The following is a 15,971-nucleotide window of genomic DNA, read 5'->3' as shown; positions in this document are numbered from 1 at the left end:
TGACTCAGAGAAGGGGAGGTGACAAGAGATGCAGAGGTCAGAGAGGAAAGATACCTGATAATGCTGCGTAGCTGGTTTTGAAGAGGGACTGTGGGGTTATGAGCCAAGGAATGCCAGGAGCCTCTAAAAGCTCCTGTAGAGATTCCAAAAGGCACACAAGGCTGTCAGCTCAGTTTAGACTTCTGACCTCCAGAACTCTAAGAAAATAAATTTGTATTTTAAGCTCATGGTAATAAGAAGCTAATACATTATTCCACCACTGACCTACATTAATCACTTTGCTAACTTCCTGGTTTGTCAGTTTCTTCATTTATAGGGTGGAATTTTAAGATATTTCATTAGTCTTTAGATTCCTTTCAGATAAAGCCCTTGGGGATTGTATATTTTGCGTAATGAAGCAGAACTCAGATTTGTCACTCTCCTGACTTTGTCTCTCAGAGGGAGGGGACAGCATGTTCACCTTAATCCCTCAGGGAATTTCTACCACGTATTAGTTTGGCTGTGATGCAAGTTGCTTTTCTCTGCTCTGCTCAGTTAATAAAAGCTGTGTAGAAAAATAATCACAGGGGATGAGAAACTCTGCCATCCCAGCCTAAGTTCAAAAAAGGGTACCCAGTCCAGGCCAGGACAGAGGAGTGGTGCAGCCAGTGAAGATGGCTCTTTGTGGAAGCTCTGGACCCACACTGATTTCCTGGTCCCTCCAAGGGCCTTCCTTGTGAGGTCACTGGCTGTGTGAAATGGGCAAACATTTCAATGGCTACACAAGCAGATTAGAAGGTTACAGATGAACATAATAGAACAAAACCCACATTTAGTGGATCCCAAGAGCTCATTTCTCATTGGCAGGCAATAGGTCTTGGAATGAACCATCCAAAGATGCCCAATTCCCTCTGTGGTCTGTTCAAGGGTGACCAAGCAGGAGTTTGTCACTGTGTAAAATGCATGAATGACTCTTAGAGGGACCAAACATACTACCTGGACTCATTTATACCATGAACTAAGATAAATGAATGCCTTGATACACTGCGTAGACAGATTATAACTACTGACGCCCTGAGCAAATAAGACTGAATATTCTTCAGACATATATGAGATGGAGAACGTAGGTCCACAAACCACCATAAACACCATCATCTCATGATTGAAGTTTTAAGCCTACAGTAATCAGAATACATGAAGAACATTTGTACAGAATAAGGAACATCATTTAGAGAAGTTATATTCCTAGGACCAAGAATATATTTTTGATTAAAATGGCAGAACTATGAAGTCAAATACAAAACAAAAAATGTCTGTACTTTTCCATGGATAGCCTCATGGGATTTAGAATGAGTTTTCTATTCTATTGCTCATAGTTATACTTCCACGGTTGGTTCCAAGATGTCTAATAGCTGTTCTTTCTGATTGGTCAGGAAGAGCTGGATCTGGCCACCTATATGACTGCCCTGTGGAGCAGGGACCAGATGTATCTGTCTTGCTCTTTACTGGCGGTTGCATGTGGTCTAATTGACTTGTACAGGCCGAATGTTTCCATGTTTCTGTAAGAGTATTGAATGAATAAACAACTGAGCACACTAAGCTAGTCATTAATTTATATTGGGAAGCATCACAAAATATGGTAAAAATAAAAAGAGATATTGTGTAATGTGACTTAATGGCAGCTGCTTTATGAGAAATTTCACACTATAATTGGGATAGTTGGATTTACTAATTTACTACGTGTTACAAACTAGGGTTTTCTACTTTCTCTCATCTGTTGGACAAACTATGTATTTCTCAAAGGAACAGTATCAGTTTCTTTGGTGCCTGGGTTTGGAGGCCACATTTGTGGCTGGTTAACATTTTGCCAAAAGCTTTGTTAAAATAAAATAGACCATTCTCTAATCTGTGTGGAAACTCTGGGAGTGGGAAGAAGAAGCCCTTTCTTACCGTGGGAAAAAAAAAAAACTAATTTTGCTTTGGTTTCAACACAGTATTCAGTTCTTACTTGACTGATGAACAAGTCAATGTACACAGTTTACCCTGATGGGGATAATGTTTGGTTTTAGGGTATTGTGAATAGGAAATAACGTTAATAGTTCTTTGAATATATTCTTTTATATGATTAAAGAGCACATGTATTTAAAGAACTTGTCTTCTTTCTGTTCAGTGTTTATTCACCAAGGAGTATAACAGTGGTTAAGGTAGCTTCGTCCAATCCTGAACCAGAGTAAACGGTGTCCCCTGAGGGTAATCAGTTGTTTGGGGGGAGTCTACAGGCTGCCATTCAACGTGCCAATGAAACAACTACCTCCTCCTTGCCATTTCATCATATTATTACCTCCTTTCAGTGTTTATGGAGCATGCTCTTTGCACATCTTGGGTTCAGGTACCAGAAGTCTTTAGCTAATTAAGCGGCACCCTCTTCCTTACAGAAGAATCTCAACAAAATGCTCACTGATACCTGCCCTGAGCACTCTCGCAGGAAAGGTAGGGTGGTGTGGAGCAAACAGCACCAGAGTAGGAGGCAAAAAGGAAAGGGGCTTTCCTCACTTTTTTTCTGGTCATGTGATTGTGCGTGCCTCTCTTTCCCAGTAGAGCGGTGATAATATGTGTGGCCTGTTAATATCACAGGGCGAAGTGTGACATAAATCAAGAATGTGGAAGTGCTTTGTTGGCCATCCTGTGCTGGGCAAATACAAGGTGTTACTGGTCCTGGATTCCACGGAGGCCCTCGCCTGGCTGATCTGAGTCTCTCCACACCACCACTGTCTACACCTGCTCTCACCCCATCAGAGCAGCAGAGCCCTCTCCTTGGCAGCCGGAAGACAGAGTCATCCTCAGAACTGGTGTTTCCCATTCAAATGGCTCATTTATCCCACCTCTGCCAGCTCCCATCTGCTGTGAGCAGACGCTATCACCCCGGGGAAGTGACCCAGTTGCCTCACCACACACAGAGCTTCCCTCCCTAAGCACACACACCCAGGACATAGGAGTGTAGCTTTGCTCCCACTTTCAGCAGAGCCCCATCCAACACTACTCATTGTCCTTGCTCTACACCCACGGTTTGCTCTTTCCTGCTGCCCTCTTGTCCGTGTTGCCCCTTAATAATGTTCCCATGTCCTGGAGGCGTCAGTATAATTTCTCTTTCATTATCGGTGTTCTCAGGATGTAACTTACTCACTATGACTCAGTATGAATTCAAGTACTTCTAACAGTGTTGTTTACAAATTAGAAACTGGTGTTGATAATGTTGAAAAAGGACTGAGTTAATTTTTTCGCATTGCTCAGTTCCCAGATGAGCCCTACAGGTGAATCGAAAATGCAGAGAAGATGGAAGGGGGATTCAGAAGAGATCTAAGAAAATGGAATAAAGGGATAGAGAGCACAGCCTTCCAGGAAGAGTTAAAACAACTGTCATTATTTTGGCCTAAAGGTGAAATACGCAAAATGCTGGCCAGCTGCTCTCCATCTCCACCAAATAAGGAAACAAGGAAATGTTTAAAAATGTAGCGAGAGGGATTTAGGTTAGATATAAAGAAGAATTTCTTAATAATATGGGTTGTTAAATATTGCAAAGGTTTACAAAGGAAATTTGTGGAATTTCCTTCTGTGGCAACCTTTCCATATTAGGATGGATTCCACTTGTGTAGGATGGTTTAAATAGAGTACTTCAGAATTTTTCTAAAATGTCTGTACATTCACTTTGTGAATATAATTGGGCAAATAGATTGGAGCTGCAGTATCTCTTGCTCATGATTGCCTCTGTATCTTTAGACAACTTTTGGGGAGATTCCTTTAAAATATTGCATTCTATTGTTATTACATGAATATAATGTCTTCTCACATCACAGTAGGATATTAATTAGAATTGGCAGACTGATTAAGAGAGCAAACTCTGGGACCAGGCTCCCCTGTTAGAATCATGCCTCCACCACGTACCAGCTGGATGCCCTTGGGGAACTCACCGCACTTCTCTGTGTCTCAGTTTCCTTATCTGTAAAATGAGGATGGTGATGATACATTCTTGGCAAGGTAGTTGTGAGGAATACGTAAGTTAATATATATAAGGTCCTTAAAACAATGCCTGACATCAAACAAGTGCTATACAAGTGCTGTTATTAAACTCTCTTCTGTTTTCTGCCAAGTTGATTTTTCTGTTTTATTATTTTGTCCTTTTACTTCTGTGCTTCTAGTTTTCCTATAATTTTTTGTTATTCAACCCCTTTAAGAATAAAGAATGAGGCTCTTGGACTTCTCTGGTGGTGCAGTGGTTAAGAAACCTCCTGCCAATACAGGGACACGGGTTCGACCCCTGGTCCAGGAAGATCCCACATGCCTCAGAGCAACTAAGCCCATGAGCCACAACTACTGAGCCCACATGCCACAACTACTGAAGCCCACGCACCTAGAGCCCATGTTCCGCAACAAGAGAAGCCACCGCAATAAGAAGCCTGCGCACCACAACGAAGAGTAGCCTCCACTCGCCACAACTAGAGAAAGCTCGTGTGTAGCAATGAAGACCCAATGAAGACAAAAATAAATAAATAAAATAAATAAATAAATTTATTTTAAAAAAAAAGAATGAGGCTCTTTATTTTAAGTGATTGGTATAAGTGTCATCTGCTGGTGTGTGAATAGGTTTTTTTTTCCCAAAAAGCACCCTCCACTACATTGAAATTTGACTGACAGTTTTATGTATGTGGACAAGGGTGTGTCAAATAAAATGATTTGGTGATTCAGGGTGAGTGATCTGGACATCAGCTGATAGGTTGCAGTTTCTCTAAATGCTAGGACAAAGAGGTTTCAAACTTGTATACCACAACACAAGACTTAGCAGTTCAAGCAATTTAGGCCGCTTGACCTTCTATTCCTGGTGCGAGGAAGGAGAGACGAGAGGTACACTGGGCAGTGATTTGGTTCACAGACCTCCAGATAATCTTTGTTTGCTCTGTTTCTCTCTCCCACACTCTTCCTTATTTGCCACCTTCAGCCTGGGGCCTCCAATGGGAAAACTGACTCCCACTTCCATCTCCACTGCAGTCTGGGATTAGTGGATTTGGACCTGCATTTTGCTGTGTTCTATTTCATATGTCAATTGCCTTTTATACCCTTTCAGATTTTCAAAAATTTGTTAGAGTCTCTGTTCTGATGTTACCACCTCTAACCCCTCACTATCTTCTCTGTTAATAAGATTATTATTTTTTTTTGTACTGCTGTATTATATCTTAAAATCACTGGGATTTCCATGGAGTCCTTAGAGCAATGGCAGGTTTGCTGCTCGTTCTGCCCTCCTGATCTGCAACTAACATCACAAGTATTATTGTTGGGAATCCCTGGAGATTACCAGTTAATTATGCATCCCCTCTTCTTGATTCTGAAACAATTGAAAACAAAGATAATAGCCTTCCACCTCGAAAAAGTGGCCACATTTAAACAGAAAAAAAAAAAGGCATTATCCCTTCCAAAAAAGGAACCAAGACTAATAGATATTAGACTCTCCCTAATTGCATCAATCAATTACATCTCTTCTTCCTCTCAGGGGAAGGAAAAGTAAAATGCAGAGAAAATAGTTGTGTTTGGCCTCAAAGAATTGCCTATGAGTTGAGAAGTACTGGTCAATTTCCACCTTATGAGCTGAGATAGGAACATAGGGAGTGGAATGGGAGGAATATCTTTAAAAATTATTTTATAGGGGCTTCCCTGGTGGCGCAGTGGTTGAGAATCCGCCTGCCAATGCAGGGGACACCGGTTCGAGCCCTAGTCGGGGAAGATCCCACATGCCACGGAGCAACTAAGCCTGTGCGCCACTTCTACTGAGCCTGTGCTCTAGAGCCCGTGAGCCACAACTACTGAAGACCGCGTGCCTAGAAGACCGCGTGCAATGAGAAGCCCGTGCACTGCAGCGAAGAGTAGCCCCCGCTTGCAGCAGCTAGAGAAAGCCCATGCACAGCAATGAAGACCCAGTGCAGCCAGAAATGACTAAATTAAATAAATTAATTAAAAAACACTATTAAAAAATTATTTTATAGATGAAGTACCTGAAACTTTGCGGGGACTAAATGACTTGCTCAAGGTCACAGAATTTGTAAATGATAAAGCCAGACTCTAGCATTTCTTACTTGGAGCCCTTTAATACTTCTTCTGTGCTACACTCCTTCTCTATAATACGCTATGGCGACCTCAAACATCAAAACACTAAACCTTCAAAGATATATTCAATGAAATTAACAATATTTATTTAGAATGATACTCTTTTACAGAGTCACAATATTGTAATTCCCCAGGCAAAAAAGAAAACTAATAAAGCTTAGATATTTCAAAAATATACTGGAAACAAAAGGATTTTCAGACTCTCATTACTCTACATCTTATTAAGCGGAGTTATTTTTTATCTACTTTTCAAGCTTTCTGATATACATATTTTTCTAACATAGAAAATATTTTTATTTTCTGAATTTCTCATTTCAGTCTTTAGATTTCCTAGGAAATAGTTGACTTCATCCCTATAACTGCCCTGTAGTAAATCACAAGGGTCTGATTTCTTAGCATCAGAAAAAGCACAAAACTGAAAAGCCTCCCTCAGGAGATGTATTGTGAGGCTTCATAAGCCTGCAGATGGCTGGAATTCAGCAGAAGTCCATTTTACCTGGGGATGGCTCCTGACACAGCTCCTCTCACAAAATAGCTGTTGATAACATTTGGCCATTTTCATTAAGCAACTAATTTTTTCCTCTGCTCAGCTTGAGATCAGTTCCCGAATTATACTCTCTGGCAGGACAGCTGAAGCAGGAAAATCTTAAGTTGCTGGCACACGGAAACTCCTTCCCTTCATCCTCAGATTCCATTAAAGCATCTCTGGCCCTTTACTGGCACTTTTTGTAATAGGTATTCCCATGTTATTTGAGGAAAAAGGACAACTAGCTGAAATAAAGCTTTCTGGTGTTTTCTCCTTCGTAGCATAAAAATGATAAATTCAAAGAGAATGTGCTATACAGGTCATTTCAGCCAAAACAACACATTTGTGACCTGATTCACTAAATAGTTTAGAAACAGTGTATCTTCCTCCATTCCAGTATTTATGGGGCATCTACAATATGTTATTCAGTATGCTTGGAATTGCTATATAAAGATGACCAGAGCAAAGACCCTACTTTTAAGGAGCTCCCGGTCTAGTGAGGGAGACATAAGAATGAACGATTACGATGTTCTGTGGAACACTGTAATCGAATTTGATTTAGGTGAGTATATGAACACAGTATAGGGGAGAATAGTAGCTTATCTATGCAGTGCAAAGTGTAGGCGAGGCACAGGAGATGATCTTTGAGTGAAACCCTAAAAAACAAAAACACACCTTCCAGAAAGACAAGAAAGGGCCGTCTAGGCAGAGGAGATAGAATCTTTAGGCGGGGAGGCATGAAGGAGGAATATGTGCTCAGACATAACATCCTTACAGCTGGAGCAGAGTTTGGGGTGAAGGGAGAAGTGGGGTGATGGTAGATGGGACCAGAGAAGAGACAAATGGCATTGTCGATGTGAGAAGGACTTTGAACTTTATCCTCTAGACTTGCTTTTCCTAACAGGTCTGAGTTTCTCACATCTGTTTGTACACTGGATTTCTGGTGGCACCTGAGAGAAATGAACTTGCATCCATATTTATGGCAGATCTTTTTTGTCAACTGTTTAAGTAGAACTGCATCCTGCCTTGATTATACAAAGATGGCAAAGTTCCCTCGTGTTCCGTGGACATGTGCTTTCCTTGGCCCAACTTAACATTTCTCTAGGCTACTTAGCAACCCACATCCCTTCTCCATCATTTCATCATCACCTCAATTCAGTGTTCTGTGTGACAGATGTCACTGCCACAGTATTAGCCCTTGTGAACCAATAAGGCAAAACATGTGCATGTTGCCTCAAATTCAGCAACACATCTGTGAGAATGACCAGTTGAGAAAATGATTGAGAATCATTCCTGACTCCATTGAGATTAAGCAGGAGTGTGGCACATTTGTGGTTTAGGAACTTAATTCTGGAGGAGGAATCATTCAGATACATTATGGTCAGAGCTTTATCTAAGTGGTGAGGATGGAGAGGAGGGTGTATATGTAAATACATATGTATATAATGTATATAATAAATAATTTGAGAAGGCAGAACAGCACTGGGATTGAGAGCATAGGCCCTGGCGTTACTCACTTGGGTCTGAGCCCTTCCTCCTTTAGTTACCTGTTGTATGATATTATATGGCAAGTTATATAACATCTTTGTACCTCAGTTTCCTCAGCTGTAAAATAGGGATTAAAATAGTACTTGTTTCTTAGAGTCATTGTGAGGGTTAAATGAATTAATACATACAAAGCAATTAGAATAGTATCTGGAACAACACAAGTGCTAAGTAAGTGTTAGTATTATTATACAGGAAAGTATGATTTTACCAGAAGGAGAAAATTGATGGGATATAGGAAATGCTAGGATAAAGGGAAATGAAAAAAGGAGAGAAGGATACCTTGAACAACTGGATTATTGATTGAGTGCATGATAAATAAGGAAAGAATATAGAAGGAGGTGAGGATTTGGGGAAGGTCATGAAAGAAGAATTTCAGTGTCTCAGGTGTTAAGTTTGAGGAAGCTCTGATATATTTATATATTGAGACAACAAACAGTCAGTTGGATACATATGAGTTTGGGGTTCATATGAAAGACTGGGCTGAGGATATAGATTTGGGGAACCATCAGCCTATGGGTGAATGCTGGGGCCATGGGGGTAGAGGATATTGCCAAGGAGAGAGTAAGGAAAAGAGAGCAATTTATCTTTTGGGCAATTACTGAAAATATTCAGATGATTTTCTCTTTTTGCCTCTTTTAAATGAATCCTGTTTTATTTTTCTGATGATGCAAGTAATACATGCCTTCTGTACAAAATTCTGAGCATTTTCTTAATGTGATTTTTCACTAGCAGCCTTTGCCCTGAGAAGAAAATGTTCTTGAGTCTTCCCGCATTGGGGCTTCGAATACAAGGCAAATGTAAAATGCCTCCTGCTCTGTTGTCTTCAGTGAAGGCCAAACAAAAGTAATCAGCTTGAATCCGCCCCTTATTAGATGAAAGCCCAGCTGTGTTCCTGTCCAGACAGGGAGCTGGGAGCCAAGCAGCAGGGGGATGTGCCATGTACTCTGTGATGGAGGAAGAATACTGGGGCCCTTTGTGCTGCTGACACTCTGGCAGGACAGGCTGGTATTAGAGGAGAAAGCCTATGATTACTTCAAGTACAGACATTTTCCCTTCAGTGGCTTGACTCTGCAGCCTGGAAGTTCAACTGCTAAGTGACCACCATGGCACTATCAGGGCTCTCCCCTCGCTCACCCCACCTCAGATGCAGCAGCCCAGCCCATGTGGGGAAGAGGACTGCTTCACACCCTCCTCACTGGCCAGGAGGGCTGAGGCCCGGGACCAGCGGCCACTTCAGAGGGAAGATGATTCTGGAAGGCTTTCTACAGTTATCCAGTGTAAGCTCTGTTCCTGTGCCCCAGTCCTCTCCCTCTGCCTTCTCCAGCCCCTGTTTGGATCTGGAAGGAGTCCAGGGGTGGGTCAACCAACAAGCAGACTCACTGTGGGCCCAGGGCACCAACAAAGCTGAGCCACCAGCCCCACACCAATAAGAGAAGTCAAGCTCCAGTGAACTCAGCCAGATTCTGCAATCAAAACATCTGGTTTGGGCTTCCCTGGTGGCACAGTGCCGATGCAGGGGACACGGGTTCGTGCCCCGGTCTGGGAAAATCCCACATGCCGCGGAGCGGCTGGGCCCGTGAGCCATGGCCGCTGAGCCTGCGCGTCCGGAGCCTGTGCTCCGCAACGGGAGAGGCCACAACAGTGAGACGCCCGCGTACCGCAAAAAAAACAAAACAAAACAAAACAAAAAACAAAAAAAACCACATCTGGTTTATTGTATGTCAGTTACACCTCAATAAAGCTATTTTTCTTATCAAAAAAGATCTAGAAAGAGGCTATTTTAATTTCAGCATTCCTGCAAGTTGTGTTTCACTCTTTAGGTATTGTTTTAAATTGCCAGTGGGAAGGACCTCATAATATTTTCCATGTTAAGAGCCTCTAAAGATATTCATCTGACCCTGAGCAAATCATCAGTGTCAGTACAATGGGTTGGTATGTGGGGAGCTGGGAATATCTATTCCTCACTTATTTCTATTAAAACTACATCCATTTCCCTTGCATGTGGGGAGAAGGAAAGGACCCGCTGTTCTCTTTCCAAATCCTTAGTTGTTTTTATACATCTGGTTGACCTCCTCTGCTGAGACAAGAGATAGAGATCTATGACCTGCTTCTTTTGACATTGTATCCCCTGCTGCCTGCCTTACATCCAGCGTTAGGTTTAGCCACTTATCTTCAGTAACCATTTTTCTGCTACTCTGCTCTGTCATTGTTCACAGACCTAACATTTCATGGACTTTTATGTCGATGACTCCTTAACACTATATGAAGTTACCCTGTATTCTTTACAGTGTGCTTTGTCCCACCGTTGTTAAACCCTGCAGAAGGTTACTGTTTATCACAAATCATTGAAGCCAAGGCCAATATATTGTGAACTCTCTCCTTGAACTTCCAGAAAATCTGCATGAGTGTAAAGTTAAAAAAGAAACATGACCAGTCTGAAAATGACTGCAAAACCCTCCAAGCTTCTGGCTCTTGGCCAGAATTTATTGTATAGGAAACCTCAAATTTCCCCCTGTTTTTCCTTGCCTTTCCTGGGTTTCAGATTGCAGGACCGTTATAATGTCACCACACAGAGCTCATGGCAGGTTAGTTAGATGAAGCTACTTAAATCCTGACAATTTCACTTTACACTTAACATCTTCAATCTTAGATCCTTCTCTTCCCACACTTCGCTTCCTCCTTCTTGTTTTTCTACAATTCCTCCCCTACCAACACATTCCCCTTAGGGAGACCAAGAAGGAAAAACAAACAAACAAACAAACCCTGACCTGTAAGAAACAAAGTCTTAGAGTTTTCTCACTAATCTACATTGAAGGGAAAAAAGAAATCCAACGGAACACCTTCTCCATTCTTTTAAATCCTCCAATACTACTGGGATCGGACTGATTTTCAACTGAAAAGGCTTCACAGAATACTCAGAAACTCTGTGAACAGGAGTAGGAGAATTTTGATATATTAAGAACAAATGTTAACAGTTAAGCCATTCCAAGATTGTTCTGCTCTCTTTCTCCAGGAGAATTTCAGTTGAGCTGTCTTTAAAAGACACAATTGGATGTGTAACATTTATGACCCTTGACCTCTTGGGTTTGGGGTGTTTTGAAGGAGGGGAGCAGTGCTAAGGATTTTATAGTCACTTTCCAGAATGAGCCTCTTCTTTAACCATAAAGGGGTACCTCCTGCAGCTAACGGAAAAAACTAATCTTTGGAAAACAAACACCTTGGAAAGAAAAGCTTTAATGCCTGTAATTAATTCATGCTGTTTGTTGTAATCTGAGCGGGAGCTAACTGAACACTGTATATATGTGTGTGTGTGTGTGTGTGTGTGTGTGTGTGTGTGTGTGTGTGTGTATGTGTCTACAAGAGAAGGATTGGGTAGAACGTAGCCCCCTCCTTTTTTAAGAGGAGTTAAAATGAATTATAGGAAGAATTTTTACACTCCCAAAAAAGATTAATTTCGGAAACATTTCTTTTGACACATTGCTCATAATTAAAGTAATTCTTCATTTTCTCTGTTTTCTTTAAGTAAAAACTTGTGGCTTTATTTGACCTTCCATCAATTAACTCTCTCAAAAGAAAATAACCCTGAGCCCCATAAACACACACTTAATTCCCTATTGACGGAGAAAAGAGAAGCAATGACTGTCCCTCCACTGCAGGAATCCAGCATTATTGCAGCTCCAAAGTCTGTTGCCCTGTGTGCACCAACCTCCAGTTTCCTGCTCTCACTGACAGAGGGTTTGACTTTGAAGTGCTCTTCCACATTTCACCAATGCCCACGGCCATATAATTCTATCAGAACCACGCTGTTAGAAACGTTTGCACCAGAACAGTCTCAACAAATATATCTTGAACTCCTTCATGCTAGGAACTGAGGGCATGATAGTGAGCAAAATAAACATGATTGTTTCTTTCATGGGGCTTATAAACTGGTGGGGAAGAGGGAAATTAACCAAGTAATCCAAATAACGATGAGTAGTAAAAATGCATTACAAAGAAAACTACCAAGTGCTATGAGAGTGCCTCATCAGGGGAACTGATTGATCTATATCTATCTATCTATCTATCTATCTATCTATTTACATGGCAATGAGGTGTTGGGGGGAGTTTGTCAGATCTGAAAAGTCCTTCCTGAAGAAATGTGTGAACTAAGATCCAAAGGATGACTGGTATGTTCATACAATGGGATTCAATATAGCAAATAAAAATAAATGAGCGAAAACAACATGTATCAGAATGGATGGCCCTCTAAATCATATTGCTTGGGGAAAAAAAAATCTCTCCTTGAGTGTGGGTGGGTCAGATGTAATCAGACGAGCCCTATTAATAGAGGTTCTAGAAGACAGAGAGACACATCAGAGGGATTTTCCTGGTGGATTCGAAAACACAAACTGTGGCTGTGGAGAGGCCACATGTCAGGCAAGTGCAGGTGGCCCCTGGAAGCTGAGTGTGATCCCCGACCACAAGCCAGCAAGAAAACAGGGACTTTACAACCACAAGGAACGGAATTCTGCCGACAACTGGTGAGCTTGGGAGAGGACCCGAGCCTCAGATGAGCTCACAGCCCCAGGTGACTCTTGATTTCAGTCTTGTAAGGCCCTGAACAGAGCATCCAGTTACATTTTGCCAAAATTCCTGACCCACAGAAACTGAGGTGATAACTTTGTGTTGTAGTAAGCCTCTAAGCTTGTGGTGATATGTTATGCAGTGAAAGAAAACAAGTACAGCTACTGAAATAAATGTTAGGCAAATGCACAGGCTCACAAGATGAGGGGCAAGAAGGGGCACAGAGGCCAAGATAGCCTCACACTGTAGAATGAGACGGCGAGGTCTGCATGGCTGATGTGAATTGCCCGAGGATGAGCATCTGGTTAGTGACACGGGCTCACTAGAGTCCAGGAAGAAGACTGAGGACAGAATAACACGTGAGCAAGATATTGTAGAGGGGAAGGGAAGAAGAATAAGGTAGTGATTCTAGATTATTCTACCTTAGTGTCCAAGTTAAATAAACAAAGAGGTAAGTGGAGTGATAAAGCAGATCTGGTTTCCAGGACCACATCGCCACTTAGTTGTTATATGGTCTTAGATAATTTGTTTCATCTTTATACGTTTCAGTTTCTTCATCTCTAAAATAACGCTAACTAGTGTGCTTATCTCATAATTACTGTGAAGTTGAAATGCGGTAATGCACTTGGAGTGTTTAACATAGAGCCTGACATAGACAAAACACTTGTTATTGTTAGCTGTTAATATCACTATTGCTACCAATGTCATCACCATTAACACTGTTACTATTATTTATTTTTATCATCTGAAGTATAACCTTAAGAACAGAGCTTAACCTTAAGTACATCCTAAGGAAATGGGATACTGTGTATAACTAAACACTCCCTCTGCTTTATTAATGCCCTGTGAATGGGTTAAGCATTTTAGAAAAATTTCACTAATGTTTTTAATCTATCAGAGATTACATATATTTATTCAGATAATTCAATCAGAAATCCTCAATTTTACCTTCTGACCATGACTTTCTGTGTTTCCTTCCAGCTCACCTACTGTGTTAGTCAGGATTCTCCAGGGAAACCAAATAGACAGAACCTGGATACATAGATAGATAGATAGATAGATAGATAGATAGATAGATAGATAGGTATAAGAGAGAGAGAGAGAGATTTTATGGAACTGGCTCATGCAATTATGGAGACTGGCAAGTCTAAAATCTTCAGGGTAGGATGGCAGATTTGAGACCCAGGGCAGAGCTGATGTTGCAATTCAAGTCCAAAGGCCTCCAACTGCTTGGATGAGGCCGACAGACATTACAGAGGGCAATCTGCTTTACTCAAATCTGCTTTTCTTAAATTTACCAATTTAAATGTTAATGTCATCCAAAAACACTCTCACAGAAACATCTAGAATAACGTTTGACCAAATATCTGGGTATCATGGGCCAGTCAAATAGACACATAAAATTAACAATCAAACCTACTCTGTATGCCCACTCCATCTATCGTTTGACCTTGTCAAGAAGTCCAATCCATTGATCCTACCACTTTCAAACTCTCATCACCCCCCTTTTGTCCACCCTTCACTCCTTGCTCAGATTAATCACTCACTGTAAAAACCCTGAACTCCTTTATCTCTTTCATTGTTTAAATTCCAGAACCTACCTACTTTGTGCTAGATCAATATGTTCTACTGACTTTTCATCAGCAACACTGAATGCAAGAAAATAGTGAAACAATTTCTTCAAGATTTCTGTGGGAAAATAATTTTGAATCAAGAATGCAAACTAATGCTAAGACCTATAAGTCATGAAGTTTACCACCCACAGAATTTCTCAGAAAGAATTTCTAGAGGATAGGTTACAGCAAAATAAAAAAATGAGTATAAGAAAAACTATGAGTTAAAAAAATAATAAGTGAGCAAGGAAAACTATAGAACTTATAGTTAAGTGTAAATAGTATTTGATTACTTTAAAAAAGAATAATTGGCAATTAAAATTCCAGATATTCTCAAGAAAGAAGTGAGAAGAAGAAAGGAAATATTGTGGGGATTTACGTGTTTGTATAGACTATACTTATTAATTCACTCTAGCTGTTGTTCAACAAACATGCTTCTAAATAGTATCCTTGTATCTTTTATTCTAAGGGAAACATAATAACTGAAGTGGAGAAATTTATAGCAATTATGTTTAGATAATTCAAGCCAAAACAAAATCAAAAATCTTTTTGGTTTTGCATTTTCTGAATACCTCAAATCAAAGGTAACTTTGGATTTCTCTTTACTTTCTTTTAATTATCCCCACAGAATTTTCTCAGTTTCCCACATCATTTGGCAAAGACAAAGACTTTACATTTTAAGCATATTTATAACAAGATGCTGTGGCTTTGGTTCAAATTTAACTGTACCCTCTGGCCTGCACTGCTTTGCATTTCAATCCTCACCCACCACACCCTTGCCAATTTAATTTCAAATTATTTTTAATTGAGACTGAACACTTTACAAATTTGGGGTGTTGTGAATATAATTTATGGGGACCAGCTGGAGGGCCAAAACTTTGATCAGATTGTAAATGTTAATGGGAATACCTAGATGTAAATGATTGATAGCTTAATTTGACCCATCTAATTGATTGTTTTTCACAGAAATACCTCTACTTCTTGAAGTTCTGAGACTGTCATCCTTCATTTCCAGAAAAGGAGAAAAATGTGTTAAATAGCACTTACCTTCTTTGAATGGTGTGTTTTCTGTGATTTCTAGTATTAATTGTAAAAACTCAATTTCTGACCTCCCTATTACATTGTTAGTTTTATCAACTAATTACTGATGTGTTTTTATAATAATATCTGAAAGCAATTTTTAAAGTTGTGTTTAAATTGTGTTGGGTTTTGTCATGAGATTTCTCATATGACTGTTAGAAAATGACTTAGAAAAATAATTGATCAGCTTAGCGTCTCTCTTCATGTACAGCTGTTTCTAAACCCTGTGGCTGAATCCAGAGATCAAAGATTACAATCATTCTGGTTTTCAGATTGGATGGGTACTGAAAGGAAGAGCAGTGCTTCTGTGAATATCCAGCCATTCTACAAGTGCTGCCTCTGACTTCTGATTCTGAAATGAGAGTCAAGTGAACATTTTGGCCTGGGGCAGGACAGGGGAGAAGAAAGAGACAATCCTTACCCCTCCCACCACTGCCTCGCCCTGTGCCCATGCCCTTGTTTCTGCTGAGAACTGGCTCTTTTTGACAGCTGCTCACACTTGAATCTTG

The sequence above is a fragment of the Monodon monoceros genome, unplaced genomic scaffold (assembly GCF_005190385.1).
Source record: "Monodon monoceros isolate NGI ecotype Baffin Bay Population unplaced genomic scaffold, NGI_Narwhal_1 Super_Scaffold_12, whole genome shotgun sequence".
NCBI lineage: Eukaryota > Metazoa > Chordata > Mammalia > Artiodactyla > Monodontidae > Monodon > Monodon monoceros.
This window is presented reverse-complemented; position numbering follows the sequence as displayed.